Genomic DNA, 17,877 nt, shown 5'->3' with positions numbered 1-17,877 from the left:
GTCCTCCGCTGACCTGTATATGTAAATTACAGTGATTCATTGCTTCAGCAGTTACTGGATCTGGTTATGCTTTAAATATAGAAAAGTGAGATTTGTACTATACTCTCATTATCTAATCTAGTTTTTCTTTTTTTTGTTTTGTTTTCCTGTTTCAGGGGAAATGCAGAGGTGGGAGGAGCATTCCACATATATAAAAGCCTTGAGGCTTACTCTTGCACAATAACCTGTATTGAAACAAACCCTGGGGGTGAAAAAGAGTGAGTTAAAACAAAATACAACCATTAACAAAGCCCAACAATACCCTTCCAACAGTCGGTTCCTGCTGTAGGGGAATGTCAGCAAAATGAAACCAGAGGTCACAAGAAGGATGAAAAAGTCCTGAAGAGGGAATCTTTATTATTTTTAATAATGCAGATAACAATTGGAGACTGGTTTCCTGATAGGGGAAGGCAGTCAGGGAAGAGGTTAAAGTCTGTGGAGAGACACAGTCCAGGCCACGGTGCTGTCGGGGTCCCTGCATGGGAGCAGCTTCAGAGCATGGTGCCCCGCTGCAGGGTGAGAGCTCCAGGGCACAGGGATACTTTGCAAGGTGCATGCTGAGAGGTTTACGTGCTACTTATTTTCTCTACCATCTTGTGCTGCAAGAGTGCCTTCCTCGTTGCCTAGTAAATGGAGCGATCTGGCAGAGAAAGGTATCTCCAGCATTACCTTAGACTTAAGAGAGTCTTTGGCAGGTTTAAAAAAACAAGCATTACTCACCCTTAGTATTTCCTTCTCTAACAAACATACATCTCTGGCCCAAACACATTATTTCTTCATTTCCTCCGGGACTGAACCTCTGGCTCACTTGGTGTAGGAGTTTCAGAAGGGGTGGAGAGAAACTATGAAATGAATCATGAAATTCACAGCAAAAAGAAAAAAAAACTCCGTCTGAATAGCTCAAGCACTGGCCTCCTCAGTTACAGAACAGGCCCTGGCCATTGTTATCATTTTATTATAAGTGTATTGTTTGTACATTGTCCTATTTTTATAACTGTAATGCTGTAAGCTGAAAACAAACTGGATTCCCACGGAGTGAGATAGGAGGAGATGATAAGGACACCAAGAGCTTACTATTTTCTACAGAACTATGCAGAATTTTTGCATAACCTCCTGTACAGATTCCTGCCATTTTTTGTGTGTTCATCATATGTTTCATCTGATATCATTATTCATTTTAAACTGTCACCCTTTTTCCCTCTCACTGACTGTCATCTGTCTCCACTGATTTCTGCAAATATACAATAAGGCTTTGATCATTTTAAGATGGAAAAATATTCCTCCTCAACTCATCCATGCTTCCCTCATCATCTGAATGGATTAAAGTCTCTATGCATATTGCCAGTGCATTAGTATCCAATTATTCATAATTAATCTCTGGGTGTAACCATGTTTTTATTTCAGCTTCAAAGGAATGATTTCACAATTTTTTTTCTGTATCTTTTATTATTCACAGTTAATATGCTGCCCCAATTCTACAGACACTTGTGAAATACAAGAAGGGTTTTCTAAACATTTATGTGTTGGGAAAAAAAATGCAGTGAACTTGAAAGACAAGCACCTAATCTTAAAATGCTTTCAGTTGTCTCCTTCACATAAAATAAATTGAAAATACCAATACTTGCCATACCATAGCAAACCTTCTCAATGAAACGTGTGTGCACATAACACACACACACACACACACACACACACGCACACACGAATTTTCCATGAACCTGGATAGTGGCTAGTGTAGTTCTTTCAGTGCTGCAGACATAAAAGAAATTTGTGACCTACAGAAACTCAGTGAAGTCCCTTCATTCACATGCATTCCAACCAGGAATATCATTATTTAAAACTGAGAATTGGGATCCTGAGATGAAACCAGCCTGTACCTTTTCAGGAGGAGTTTTGTGAGTGTCTGTATTTTGTTATCTCTATTTTCTAATTCCGTAGGCTTTTAATTTCCATGGTTTCCAAAACATTTGATATGCTAAATAATCTACTTTTTTTCCCTTAAATCCTAATACCAAAGTAATGGGGTTCTCAACTATCACAGCAGAGCTTTGAAGGCACGGGCAAAGCGGTTGTACATTTGATTCTCACCCTGAAATGCAGCTGCAACACTTTGCCAGCCTAGAAACTGGGATGCACAAATCTATACGTAGCTAAACAACACTCTTACAAAAGAGGGAGGCAATGATAGCTCAGCATAGTAAACGCAAGGGAGTGTACAAGGCTGAATCACAGAGAATGTTAAAAATGAGCAAGGGCGTTTGAACTTGTTGTGGCTTGAAACAGTAAATCAGTGGAGAAATTCAAGAATGGACTGAATTGTTCAGAGGTATGTTGAGCTACCATCTGTTGGCTGGAGTAGGAGATAAAGGGGGAAGAAAGGAGAAAAATGTGGTGATTGCCCACAAAGCAACATTGAGGACTTGTGCCAAAGCATTAGCAGTAAGAACAAATGTTGAGACTGGAGTATGCCCACTCCTTTCCTCTAAGAGGTGAGGCCAGATGTTTCAGCTTGCCTGTCGTCCAGCAAAAGAGAATTGCGAGAATACCTTCTTCGCAATCATCTTAGCCAGTGTATGTCATTTCCAGTCTTCTCCCCAGAACCCTTTGGTTAAATAGTTATTCTTAAAGAATTTTCTTTCCTGATGGTGGGCTATAGTCCTCAGTCCTCCCTATGCCTGTGGCTGAGCTCCCAGACACGAGATCTCTTCTTCTGGCAGTCTGTTACTATAGAGACAAAGTAAAAGGAGTATATACACATCCATTGTGTCACAGTGCTGGAGAACACCCCCTTGGTGCCAACATCAGAGCAAAGGAAAGACATAGCTGTTATTTTCCCCAGCATAAACATATGAGGGTATAACAGGTATTCTGAAACAAGAACATCCTCTGTCGATCTACATTTTCCAACAGGGCTAGATACAACTGCGATGGTAAAGGGGGAGGCAGGGCAAAGGTACAGCCGTTGAAGATGGCTCTCTCAAGTGTGGGGAAGTCTGCAGAGATGCACAACCACAACCTGGTGACACGAGAATATGTGCTGTGCTAGTCACTGCTACTGAGCAGGTTGGGGGAGGTTTAAAGCTTAACTCCCTTAAAACCATGGCTTGGCCAGTTCTTGCTCTCATGACACACACATGCTGAGTTATATGGTGTTAATAAACACTTTGCTTAGACCCTTCCGTGCTCTCTATCTGTCCTCTCACAACCTATTTATGCTTTTTCTCCCAGTTATGATGCTCTCTTGGGACAACTGCTTTTCTTCCCTGGTTTTTCATTTTCTAAGGACACTGTCCTCTTGCAGAAAAGAAATCTGAGGTTTAAGTCTTGAGCAATTTATGTAAGTTATTATGATTCTTTTCACACTCATATTCGTACTGTGGACAGGAAGCAAACATGTGACAGGCTTCCCACAGTGGTCTGGGTAAGCATATCCAAATACAAAACCACTCTGATATTATCAAGAAGAATGGTGTATTACACAGGTGAGACTACTACTTCTCAGCACGCCCAAGGCCTTTATTGGCTTTAATCCAGCTCTGAATCACATAAGAGAGCTTGCTTTGATTTGTTTGTAAACGATTAAACAGCCCCAAGTCATGCTGTATTTTATCTTAAATTAGCACAGGGGTCAACAAGCTTTTTTCTCCCAATACCATGGGGTAAAAGGTGTAAATATGAGTGAACAGGGGAATAAAGTGTCCATCTGAGTGTCAACTAAGATTAAGAGAGAATGACAGACCACAGTTTAGCTGCCCACATGAATTTATGTTGACTGTAACTTGTATTTCTTATATCTGAGTAAGATATTACAAAAAGACCAGTTGAACCAAAACAAAGGAATATGATGAATACAGCACATGCTCAAAGACACATTTCAGCTTCCTTTTTCTTCTTCTTTTTTTTTTTTTTTTTTTTGACAATGGGATCCCCTGGCCTACTATATACTCTTGCTCAGCAGTTGCCCTGATTCTTAAAAGCTATAAGAATTTGTTCAGCCACACACTAAAAGAATGGTAGGAGTCAGCTTTGATTTCTTCTCTTTTAGGAGATTCTTTAAGGAGATGCATTCTTCACATGCACCAACCGCAGGAACGAAGGTAAGCACATGAATGCAGCCAGGCAACACGACTGTTTCCATGAAAGCTGCTGTGAATTCCCCATGCTGTTTTGCAATGGCTGTACTGGGATCATTTAAGCTGAAGCACTGTAAACGGCAGAGAAGTACAGGGGAGGCACACACACCACATGCATGTGTGCATGTCTGTGTGTATGTGCAGAAATAAGATATATATGTCAGAAATATTAACGGGATTTTAATCCTTTTACTAGTGTTGTGGAAATTAAGCTTGTCGGCAGCTGTAACAGGGTCTGACCCTAGGTTCCCGCAGAAAAGTTCAGAGCCAAATCAAAACAAATTAAATAATTAAATTTTAATGACGCGCGTGCAGTAATTACAGCTCGAGCTGGGTGCCTCCGAAGAGGGACCCCAAACAAAGAAATCCCTGGGCAATTATAGCTTTTTCAAATTAAGTTTCCCACCCCTCACGCAGTAGTTGAGACCAATAGTAATTTTTAGGTCTGGGGTCTCCTGCTCCTTATTGTGTCTCATCGTTGTTCCTAGGCAGGCTGTTTTTCTCCCTTATCTTTACTGTTGTGGTTTCTGCTGACGGTTGTACCTTCATTTCTTGTTGGGTCTTACTATTGTCTCTCAAGGTCCTGAGGAGGAGGAGGTGATACCATAACAATTTACACTGCCCCAGCAGTGAGCTGAGGCTTTGTCCCTCAAGGTCCTAATGCCCTGCACTGGCCTTATTTCAAAGCCTTGACACCCTCCCTTTCGGAGTGTGAGACGCAGGAATGCAGACTGCTTGTAACTTCCTTATCTTCCCAGCTGGAACCAGCTCTGAGGCCCTTCTCTTACCGGACTAAGTAAAAGTTCATTATTTTATCTAAGTGTGGCCTAAAGCTTCAGCAAATGTAGCTACTCATGCTAAGCAAGTTTTATATAAGTTGTGCTAAGCGGCTACCTCTAGACAGTTTCAGTTCACTATTCTTTAACACCAGCACCGTCTAGTCACATACAATTATAACTGCATAATTGCATGGCATTCCCGGTTCCACACTTCTCATACTCCATACTAGGTCTGTATCTGCCCCAGGAGGAAAAAAAATGGCAATTACCAGTCTTCTGCCCATACATTACAGAGAACATGCATTAGAAATATTATCATACTATATTATTTTTATTATTTATTTGTTTGAATGTATGGTGAAAACAATCATCTGGTGACATCGTCCTACATAGAGATGAATTTTCACACAAATCGAGTCCCTTTTATAATTTTAATATAAGTCCAATTGCTTGGAATTTTCTAACTAGCTGGATCCCATAAACTTGGAATATTTACTGTCCATGATGTCAAAAGGTTTTCCCTGAATGAGATGCCATAGGTACCTTGTTCGTGTGGACATAAATTAGACATAAGTTTGAAGTTCACTGGCATTAAAAGATTCACTAGAGGAAAAAGATGTTCTGGTCATATGCAAGAAAAAAATAGTTGAGAAGTGAGACAGACATTTTAATATAGGTGACAGCTCTAAATCTTTTGATAAGACATGCTATATTCAGTCTGTTTGGGTAGACAGGAAGCTTATCAGCTACACTGCCCGTAGATACACAGGCTGTTATCAATAAGACCTCAGTGGTTTTGTTTGGGAGCTGGTAGGGGCAGGGGAACCTTGCAATTAAGATTTCATTTTCTCTCAGCTCTCTGCAATGTGCATGCCAAACTCCACCCTTCCCATACAATTGAAAGCAACATAGATTACCAGTATGTTAGAGTTTTAGGCTCTCTGTTGCATATTTTTTAAAAAAAAATCTACAAATATAGAGTTACATGAAAAATTTATATTTTACAAACATAGTAATCATCTTCAAATAAATAATATATTTGGTGGCTAGGTCTGGGGTCACAACTGCTTTATCTCACTTATTTGTAATATAATCAAACCGACTGTTTATCGTTTCCAACCTTGTTGAGTAAGCAGTAACAGAGAACAGGGTTATCTGTTCATCAGTCAATATCCATACACTTCAGGTGCAAATGAAACAAAGATAAAGTACTAAATAGTTTTGGGTTTTTTTTTAAAGTATAAATCTTTTACTAGAGAAGAGCAACACTCTCAAATAGTTGTAACACTTACTTGTTTGGCAATAACAAAGGGCAGTTATAATCGTAACTGTCTCCACAAAGCTTCATGTGTCTCAAACACCCCAGTCTTCTCCAGAAATAATGAAGACTCATTGTTGCTGGTACTGGTTTCACAGTCTCATGAAGTGCTTCATTATTAGGCTGCTGACTTAAAATGGAGCGGTAGAATGAAGTGGTATGGATGCACATGCACCAGGCAGCAGAGGGAGAAAACATTAAAAAAAAATGGGCACATCACAATGTCTGGAGTTAAAAAGTAGCGCTCCTCCCATCAAAGGCACACTGGTAGTGCTGCAGTCAGTGGTATGCCCCCGTGAGGAAAGAGAAGTGTTAAAACAATTTGATCATTAAAAATATGCAACTTTCATAATAAAATGCACCTTCTAGCTATATAAGTTTGACCAGATCTCATGATCTCCGTCATGGGTTTGATTAGTAGCTGGATGGAAGACGTCCAGGGAATAAACAGGCACTTCAGAAAAATAACTTAAATAATTTAAAAGGTAGCATTGCTCCATATTGGTCAGAGTGAAACCAGTGGGGGTTAGAAACCTAGAGAATTAGGAAGTGCTGGTTGTTGAAGAAAAAGTCCAAGGTCTGTTCATGAGAGGTAGTTAAAAATTGCCTTTGCAGTCTTCATAAAGAAAGATTGCTAACTGAAATCTCCTGTTCACATTTCAACATAAATAATTACACTTTGGATATATTGCTGCAGCCACATAAAAAGCATTCCTTGGTTCTTGACCTACATTTTTGTGCTGTTTGGGAATTGACTTTTTTCATTCCTGTGAAGAAGTAGTTACTGTCAAGGGATTAAATGATGATTCCCATGCCTTGTTCTTCAGATATTTGGAGATTCCTCAGGATGGCACAATATAGAATGAAAATCACGATCATCTGCTAACTCTTTTGGCAGTCCAAGATGAAGTCATAAAGTCTTAGATACCTACTTACATGCGTCTGTTTCTGGGAGACCCAGAGGATGCTCGATTGTAACGATTTTTATTTTCCAAGTGAGAAACACCATAAATTGCAAATTGCTTTTGGTCAAGGATACAGTGCATATTCCAGGATTTTTTGGCACCATCTCTATAAAATATGTTGACAGTGCATATTCAAGTCCTATTATCTAGGCAGATTCCTCCTGCTTTCTCATAGTTCTTTCCTCTCCTGCATTTTGTTAGGAAATAAAAATGTCAGCTTGAAATAGCAGAAGACTGGCTCTATGAATAATCCCATAAGTCATCTGCCTATCAGGAACAATATCTTGGATACAGCGGAGTTCGTCTAGAGGGTTACTTCACTTTGAATGACCATCTCTAGAGCACCAGAACAGAGTAACTCATTAGAAACTCTGAACAAAGTTCACTTTCAGTGACACTGTGAGAAACTCTATCTTCTTTTAAAAATAAACAAGAAAACTGGTATTAAATTGCTATTTTTTTAAGAGTTCTGTGCATTTCATATTTTGATGGGAAAATTAGCATCACTCACTGAAAAAAAACTTATCAACAAATACATTAATTTATGGTAGTTTTGTGCCTATCTAACCTCTTTCAAAAAGTGTAAGGCTTCCTCTTGTTGATTACAATAGGAACTGCCTATTGACTAACAAAATATCTCAAGGGACTAATCTGGTAATGTACACCCTATTTTCCATGTATCCAAGATGATTTTTCTCTACACACTGTTGCTGAAGAAAACAAGAGTGTTTTTTCCGTAATAGTGATGTTTATTGTTTGTATCACTTAAAAATAAACTGCATGACACGTCCATTGCACAACACTGGAAAAAAAGCCTGATAACATGAGATACTTGGAATGTTAAGTCTATTCTAAGTATTGTACAGTGTTTTTACAAAGCTATAAATCATTCTGGACAGCAGTGAAAACATTGGCTACATACAAAACTAGCAGGACAAACAACCCAAATCCATGGAAAGATATCAAGTGATCAACAGACATCTTGACTACAGAAAAATTGCTCAGGAATGCAGATGCCAGCTTTTAAGAGAATTCTTGAGTGAGCTGTTCCCAAGCCGAGGACATTAACCACTGCTAAGAGGCTGCACATTCCAGCATATCTAAAGAAGCTGAAGGTCACTGTACATGTGATTTAGATCTCCACTGTGATAATCCAGATAAGACATGTACTGTTTGTGATTGTTCCAGTAGTTACCACTCATATGAGGAGAAACATTGGCTTGACCTGATACTTTACATTATCAGAGAGTTTCCACATCTTTTACATTTTTGGAGGGCAGATTACTCCACAATAGAATAATATTAGTTATTAAATGTAGCAATCACTTTGAAATCATCTGACTGAAACTGAAGGCTACTATGATAACTGTTTTTTTTTTAATCATCTTTACAAGAATGGTGGATTGAAATCTCCCAGAAATGAAGGTTTGTATCTAACAGTGCAAGTACTACAAGGTATAGATACTATATGATCTTCTGCATACAAACTCCTCACTGACAACTGTTTGTACTCCCGGAGTCTTTAACAATTGGTCAGGATAAAACACAACTTGCATCTGTTGGAAAGAATGAACTCTTGCTATATTTACTCTGCCTTCAATACCTATTCCATAAAGTGGGTTTAGTTTATAAGCTAAGAGGGGAAGAAGAGAATTAGGGAAATTCCAGCTACTACCTTCAGCAACCTGAGAGGTAGATAAAATTAGCTCTCAGATTGGCACCTGCTCAGTATTACTGTTCTTTGTGGACCTTCTCTGGTATACCAGATTGCAAGTCAGCAAGCCCTTATAAGTTGACTGTGAAGAACAAACTTCTCATTGGTGTTTTTTACATGGATGGATGGGAATAAATAGTTATAATTCCTTTTCGGTTTTTTTGCTCCTCTTCAAAAACAGTGGGTATAATAGAATCAGATAGGCACTGAAATCAACAGCTGTGATTCTTAACATGCAAATAGAGTAGGCTTCCCAAAGTTGTGTATAGATGTGAAGATCTGCGTAGAAGTGCATTTAAGCACTTTTCCTGCCTTTCACAGTCAGGTGACTCCTGGGAGGAAAATTCAAGATATATTCATTTCTGCAGAAATACCAGATTTCCTTTGTTACGACTTTAATAGCCATTGCTGCTTTGGGGGAAGTAGAGTAGTAAATATTTACTTGCTTGATGGAATGGATGCTGAAATTCTCAGAACAACTGCTGATGTAAACATCAACAGGTAAACTGAATTTCAATTCACAGTCTTGCACAAAATACAGCATTATGGATATTAGGAGGAACAGCATAGTTATTTAATGTTATTTCTATGGGTAAATATTTACTGAAGTCAACCTTTATTATTTGATCTTATACTGCATTCTAAGCAGGACAACTAGCGGATCTGAATGAAGCTCTTGGCAGATTCAGTCTTAAGAGCAATATGTTCCTGGTACATGTAACTACTGGATGGAGCTGAATACACACTGCATACCGCACTTGCTGTATGCAGATGGCTATTTAATTAGCAAGTTAGGTCGTTTAGATTACTACTTACAAAGAATTTCATGTGAAATGTTGCAGCAGCTAACTGTTAATGTTATTGTAATTCTATTCTCACAAACAGCGGAACTGTACTTAAATGTCTTTAGGCTTCAGGATGCTGGTGTCCCTAGCTATTTCCCTTGTGAACTAGCTAAGTATAACCAGACTTCTGACTCACACACATTTGTGAGGGGAGGTCCTCTATCAAGTTAAAGCTGCAACATGAAGTGGAGAGTTTTCCAGATTCTACAGAGTCAGACAACAGAAGTTTAAGTTTCACAACTTCATGGCAATGGACAACATTAAGAAAGCCTAAATAGTAGATTTGTCCTCTCTACCTAAATCCTTCAAACAATGAGAAAGTGTGTTTCATACTAGATCTGTATTTGAAGCAGCAATGGCTGTTCCTTGAACAGTGTTAGTAAGAAACCATTCACTTATCCAAAGAGAAAATCATTTCAGAAAGCAAAGATAGCAGATGACCATGGTGCCTGGAGCCCAGTCCCGAACAGCTGTGAGGCTGTCACTGAGGACCACCCATCAGAGCAGTCCTTTAGAGAGAAGTGGAGTTTCCTTTTTCCTCGGGGGGATTCACACCCACAGTTCTCACCCTGATATGAAGTGCTCAGGCCGTTGGGCAGTTCTGGAGAAGATAGCCTCCACCCTTCTTTTTAAAACCATTGGACTTTGAATAGCAGAACTAATCTCTTCCTTAGGATACTTCCTTGGGACAGGTAAGATATGAATTCAAAGCCTTGATGGAAGGACTCCTTAGTGCTTTGCATTCAAACATAAAGATATCACAAAGCCTCTGAGTTGCAAATCTCCAGGGGCTGGGAGAATGATCTGAAGCAGTATCTTAAACTCTTCCCTAGGCTACTGTTACAGACAGCATGATGGTCCTGATGGGTTTGACACAGCCGCCTCCATGTTCCTAGCAGGGGCTGAAATCTAGGCAAATACACAAGCTGAATACTGGTTTCTGTGAAGGCTGAATTGTTTCTGGGCATGCACAGGAGCAGAATATCAGGGAAAACTAAGGCAAGTTAGAGTTTAGGTTCTTTTATTATCAACAGTCAGCTGGGGTGGGCCTTGGCAGTATTGGGTTTGTGTGAGATTTAGGTGCCTCTGTGCCACTCCAGGAATCTATAACCTCCTTTGGCTCTCTCCCAAAGCAACCAAAATCAAGTTAGCTAAAGTTGATTTGCCACAGAGTTTAGCTTAATTCAGTCAAGTCACTCAAATTGATTTCAAAGCAGAACTGATTAAAGGAGATTCTACCTAAACTCAGTATAAGTTAATGTTAAACAGGGGCACATAAAAGGTGCTACTATGCAAGTACATGGTTGATTGTTATGCAGAAAAGCTTATTGTAAGCCTAAACTAAAAATCCAGTGTTTTCTTCAGTTTAGCAATATAATAGCATTTCTCACATTCTGGGGAAGATGCAGCTGTAAAGATAAAATTGAGTAAGTCAGTGTTCATAACTAATTATTACTAAACAAAGATTGAGTTAATAATCAGCTCAAGGTACAACCAACCCACAAAACAAGATCTGCTATGCTATTGTCTTTCTGAAGCAAAAATGTTTTTTAACAAGGCTGTCTTTTTAAAAATAATGAAGGGACTAAGAGAGTGGGCAAGAGAAGGCTTTTTAGTCACTTTGCTGTGCTTAGAGATCACTTATGATAATGTGGCACATATGTGCGAGCACAGGCATATTCATTTTGCATTTGTCCTTTTATTTAAGTTTAGGAATTGGTATCTGAGAGGCTATGTTTCTTAGAACTAAATCTTAGAAGTTGAAAAAGCATCAAGGAAATGAAATGTAGAAATCACATGACCCCTCATATATAATTCTAATAAATTACGATTTTAATATATGTTCATATAATCTATTAACATTATATAGTTATATGTAATATATATAACCTAGTCTATTAATATATTGATATGACTTAATATTTTAATAATATGATATTACTAGTAAAAACAGGAGAATCATTACAAGAGTACTACCCAGCAGTAGGCAAAATTATAAGAGGAAGTTAATATATTTAATCATTTCCTTTTTTGTCTCATACTCCCAAATATTGACTGAACTTGCACTGACTGACCCATCTGACTATCAGATCTTTGATTTGTCTGGAAAGAATTTCCACTGATGACAAAGTAGACTTCCTAAGGAAATTTCGCACAACGGCACTGTAGTTGCAGTAACAGTAACTACAACATCATTGTAAAATTATTTGCAAGTACAGTTACAGCATCCAGCGCAGCTTCTCAATAGTATAGAAAGCTCCAAAGCAGCTCTATGCTAACGCTTCAGCACTCCCACTGCTGGAGGAACTGCAGTAGTAGTAACGCAATGGTGGAGGCTGCAAAGACCCTTACTTCCTAAGGAAAGGTGGCCAGGGAAAAAAATACAGAGGACTAGAAACTAGGAAACTCCAAAAGTGTTATGTAAAGCCAAACAATCCAAAACACCTATTTTGTTTTCTGATAAAAACCTACAGGAAAGGAGCGGGAAAGGAGACAAATTTCTGCAGATAACCAGAAGCCAAATATTATATTGGAAAATATTGAACAATATATCCCCAGGATATGTAATACAAGCATTCCCCAACTCATTTCCCTGCCTCCCCCCTCCCTCCTGCCTTCTTGACAAGAACTATGGTCATGCAGAAAATACTGAACTGTAAGTTAAAGGAGAAGAGCCTGCTAGGAGACATTAGCATTGTTTTCGATAAGCACACTTAGTAGAAAATTAACGGTTTCAGGAACTGTGCATACATTGAGGTCAATAGCTGTGATGAAGTGTGAGAGGTCTTGATACTGCAATACAGTATCAATCAAAATTGCCTTTTGCGGTGGGAAGCTGAGATGACTCCTCACCCCTTAGTATCTTTGCAGTGTGAAAGCCCTTCAGTGATGGATTAAGGTTAGTGTGACTAAATCAATGAAAACTTCAAACTCGTAAGACCATTATCTGGAGAACGGCCATCTTTCTATCAAATAAATCTATAGTACCAAGCAAAGGAAGCTGGAAAAAGCTACAGGCCGTTTCAAAGCCTGGACATGTTGTTGAACAGGCTGGTTGTCTTCAGCACGTCGTTTTGGGAAGGACACGGTCCCCTAGATAATGACCAGCAGGCTTCAAAACTGTATGGCCTAACTCAAAGGACACCTGAAAATAAAGCAAACCAGCAAAGCTGCCTTCACAACGTTATTTTGATAGCTGAGCAAACTGTCATTGAGGGCAATGGGTGCAAACACGCCTCCTTCATTCAGGATAGATGGATTCAGCTGTGGAGCTCATTTTTGGGGTGGGAGCAGCAGGCTTTACGCCGGACCAGGGAGGGCTGCAGGCTGGTTGCGGTGCTGGGTCATATGCAGGGCAGAGCCAGGAGCATTGCCAAGGACGGCTGCCCCGAGGCTGCTTTGGGGGCAAGCAGATCCCGACCGGGGGGGGCTGAGGGACAAACCTGCCCTGCTGACGGGAAAATGAGTTGAAAATAATCAGGTCTGTATCACCAAAAACACCCGCTCGTGAAACGCTCGGCGAGCGAGACTTTATATATGGGCTCTAACTTCCCGGAGCACAAGCTGTAAGGCGGCGTTTGGCTGGGCGGCGCGCCGCACCGTTTGGACAGAAACACCGACGCCCTGGTTCTCCCCGGGTGATTTATTCGGGGGGGGCACCGCGGGCTGCGGCGGCGAGGCCCCGGGAGCGCGAGGCGAACCGCGGGGTTCCCCCGAGCCCTGGAGGCAACGCCGGCCTCCCCCGCCGCCCTGCGCAGGGGCGCAGCCCGCGGCCCCCCCGGGGGCGAGGCGGTGGGGATGGACTCATGGCGACGGGGGGGCGGCCCCTCCCGCCCCGCCCTTCCCCCCGCGGCGGTTGGCGGCGCCCCCAGGGGCGGTTGGCGGCGCCTCTCCCCGCCCGCTCCGCTCCGCGCGCGGGCGGCGGTTGGTGCCGCAGCCCGCGCGCGGCGGGGTGGGGGGCGGACATGTTAGCGGAGGCTGCCGCGGTGCCTGTGACATTGCGGGGGTGTGGGGGCGGGGGCGTAAGATGGAGGCGGCGGGCGGGAGGCAGGCAGGGAGGAGAGGGAAGCAGGGCATCTGAGGTGAAGCGGGGCGGGGACGCCGGAGGGAGGCAGGCAGGATGGGCGGGCCGGCAGGCAGCGGGCGGCGGCGGCGCGGGGGGGCAGGCCGGGGACAGGGCTCGGCGGGGCTGCGGCAGGGGGGACGAGCCCCTCCGCTCGCCGGGGCGGTGGGGGCTGGAGGCGCGGGGGGAGAAAGTGGAACAAAGTGTTCGAGCAAACAGCCACAGGAAGCGCAGAAATGTGACTCACTACGGGCGGGGGGGATGGGAGGGGGCGTGATAAAAAGAAAAAAGATCCCTGCAAATATGTGTCACTCGCATGCAGGCTGCAATGGTGGCTGTTGTTTTTTAAACAAGTATAAAGGGGAGGGGATCTCTGGCTTCCCTAAACGCGTACTGCCAGGGCTCTATTTATAAATTCGCAGCAGCCTGTCATTTATTTAGCGAGCGGGTGCGGGTGCGCTTAAACTCTTCCACCCTCGAAAGAGGTTATTATTATAACCCCCCTCCAAATATGTTCCCGCAGCCTGCCAATCACCGGGCTGCGTCCACGTAGGGCTCATTCCCTGCCATATAACGCAGACAAGTTCTTAGCTCTTCTAATGGCTAATCTTGCTATAATCTAATGTTACGCTCTGGCAGAGAGATCTGTCACCGAAAAGAACGATAATTAAATAAAGGGGAGAGCCCCCCCCGCCCGCCCGCCTGCGATGACGCCCCAGTGGCCCCGGTGCGGCTGGGAGGGTTACAAAGGATTACGCTGTGGGTTTGCAGGGAGCTCCCCGCAGAACAAATATATATATATATGTATGATATATGTATAAAAACAAGCCGAACCCCCAGACCCGAGAGGGACGGGGCGCCGGCACATTTGCGCCGCGCGACAGGAGCCGCCACGGTGGCCCGCGGCCAGGGTCCGGGGCAGCGGCGGTGGGGCCGGTCCCCGCCGCCGGCCGCGGCCCCGGCGCGGCTCACGTGGGGCGCGGCGCGCGGGCTGGGGGCGGGCCCGGCAGCCCCCGATCTAGGGCAGTTTGTTCAACTGCAGTAACGGGAGCTCGATGTTCCCGCAGCGAAGGGATTTCTGAGAACTGGGACTGTGTCCTCGGATGAACCCGGCTCCCTCGCCTCCCCCTCCCGCCCGCTGCCTGCGCCACCGCCTTAAAGCGGCGATGCCGCGGAGCCGCGCCGGGGCCGCCCTGCCCGCGCCGCACGTAGGCCTGCAGCCCGCAGTGCGGTGCGGGGCCCGGCCGGGCCGCAACTCCGGCCCGCCGCTGCCGCCGGACCCAGGGGCTCTCCTCCGGCGGGGAAGAAAGGGAAAAATTTTTAAAAAAAAGAAAAAGAAAAGAAAAAACACCTCGAAAAGCAAATAAGTTTGGCAGGTTAGGGGTGTCCCCACGCTGGGGACAACACGCCGGGCATGCGGCAACGCCAGCTGGCCCCAAGCGACGTCCTGTCCCAGGGTGGTGGCCGGGGCGAGCTGGGGCGAGGAGGCTCTGCCGTGTGCCCCAAGGCGCTCGTACACCTGCAAGGCTGGCGGCACGGGCCTGGGGAACATCAAACGCGTGCCAGCCGGCGGCGGGCAGCTAGCTCCCCGGGGTGCCAGGGCACGGCCGCAGCTGGAGAGGCCACTGGAAGCAACAGCTCTGCCATGCTGCTGCCAGCTCCGCTTAAGGGACTTGCAACAGGCAGCACCGCGCTGGCTGCGGCAATTGTGTGCGCGCTCCACCGTGGCGTGTTACGCAGCCGTGCACTAGGGACAGCGCTTTCTTTCCCACGTGGAAAGGCAGAAGGCCCCAAAGACCTCACTCCTTATTCGAAACCTGTGGTGAATTGCACTTCAGCTTGCCGGATTTCAGTCCCTCTGCTATGTGTGCTTTTTTTAAATGAAACGTTTCAACAGCCCATCTGATGGGGAAAACTGGAGGGGATGTTTGTGGACTGTATTGCAGCACCCCTTCCCTCCATGGGGAAACTGGCTCTGCTGGACACTGGCTCTTACTATCAAATTGATATTAAGACGTTTCAAAGCCTTACGTACAAAGACATATAACAAACCCTCCTGGTGAGCTCGTGTCCATTGTTCTGTGACAGAGATGACAAAAAACTATTTTCAGCTAGTGTAGTAGCACAAATCTTGAGGAAGCAGAGGGAGGAATGTTTTTTTGATCAGTTCATAAAAACCAAATAGGGAGCATACTCAGCATGAATCACTCAATCAAATGAAATTACGTGATTTAAACCTACCCCTAAAGCAAAGCTGATCTGCAGGCCACATTCACCGCATACGTTGTGTGCTGGCTTTGTTGTGACTTCGTTTCTCATTGGATGTCTTTGCTGTAGACAAAGGTAGACATTCCCAAATTAACTTTAGTCTAGCTTTCTGCTTCTGAACTTGAAACTCACACACTCATACAGGCACTGGAAGAGAGTGTCTGATGCAGGCTGCAAAACCCATCTGGGATCCTGGGTACGTACTCAAGCAGTTAGCCCACGCCGAGTTCAATGCTGCCATGGCTACACTGCTGCCAGCATCCAAACCGAGTTTAAATCTAGCTCCCTTGCACCCACATGGGCTGTAGTTTTATTGAAGCATAGACATCCCCCGGGGACTGATCACCTGGCATGGCTAAGTGCTGCGGTGGGGGGTCATTCTGATTTCCGAGGTTCAAAATCACCAGAATTGGTCTCATTAGCAGTATTCAGCAGCTACTAGAAAGAGCTCATGACCAAGACCTGTGATTAATAATACAGTACAAAATTTGTGTGGAACTACAGGAGAAGTTACGTGTAACAAAAGGCAGAGAAATGCCTACTCTCAGAGTAGCCAAGAGTTTGCCACGCTCAGTAGTAAAGAGGAAGGGGCCATGCTCTCCGATATGGCTGCGTACCCGCAACGCAAGTTCTTCCAGAAAGCCGAATTTGAAACTTCTAGTCCTCAGAGTCATTGATTTTAAGGTCAGAAGTGTCTTCCATCAGTAGCCTTCTACTGCATAGCTGCTTTTAAAATGGACAGTCAGTTTGCTAATGTAAAAAACCAGTTTCTGCATACTTACTGTATCTACAGTTTAGTAATCAGCTGTGCTGACTCTCATTTTCCCCTTCTGATCTAGAAAAATCAAATCTGAAGTCTTCTGTTACTTCAGATGACTTTCCAAAGTGACCTTTTCTCTGTCCCATGTGTTCAGCGCCTACGAGGCATTTCTTCAAAAGGTTAAAACACTTGCTTCTTATTGCATGAGGCTTTGCCATGGTTAGTGGCTGTTGTCTCCTGAGAGGGGCAGCCAAATTTCATGGATATTGTATGCAGAGAACCTGTGCAACACATTGGTGTGAAAGATATTATGTGCATGTAAAATATTTTATAATGTGTTTGTATTTATATGACTATTGAATACCATTCTGTAATGCTGCCTGAATGTCAGATATGTCTAACAAATTTTCAGCATTTTCAGCCACAAACTTTAAGAATACAGATTGGCAAATAGGCCATTTACGCTGGCATATTATTGTAGCAGTTTTGAATCACCTTGCCACTGGTCATTCCTCAATGGCTTGTCAAATCATACTGCGGTTATATTAAACATAATTCCAAGGACTATGGAGGATGAAAAAAGTCAAGGCAGGAACCGAAATAATATTTGGGATTTATGGCGTTCAAAGTATTAGCAAATATTAATACAGGAGCAAAAGGGATTTCTGTACTTTAGCAGGAAGACACCAGCAGAGAAGAAACCTCTGTGGTCTGTTAAAGAGCTCAGGGGAGTAACTGAACAAAACTGGAAGTAAAATGACTGATTTCTGTATGTCTTTATGCACTCATTTGCCAGTCAAAGAAAAGTCTTCTCAGTCATAGCAGCACAAAGGCCATTTACATGAAGAGGCTGTTGGAGCACAAAAACTTCAGTGCTCACGCAGACTGCAAGTCTCTTCAAGCATGCCTGTGTACCGTGCTTAATCTCCAAGCAAACAAGGATGCAATTTTTAGGCCAATGTTAAGCACAAGATCAGCGTGTAGGAGACTAGG

This window comes from Dromaius novaehollandiae, chromosome Z (genome assembly GCF_036370855.1).
Source record: "Dromaius novaehollandiae isolate bDroNov1 chromosome Z, bDroNov1.hap1, whole genome shotgun sequence".
Taxonomy (NCBI): domain Eukaryota; kingdom Metazoa; phylum Chordata; class Aves; order Casuariiformes; family Dromaiidae; genus Dromaius; species Dromaius novaehollandiae.
Note: the sequence above shows the minus strand (reverse complement) of the source record.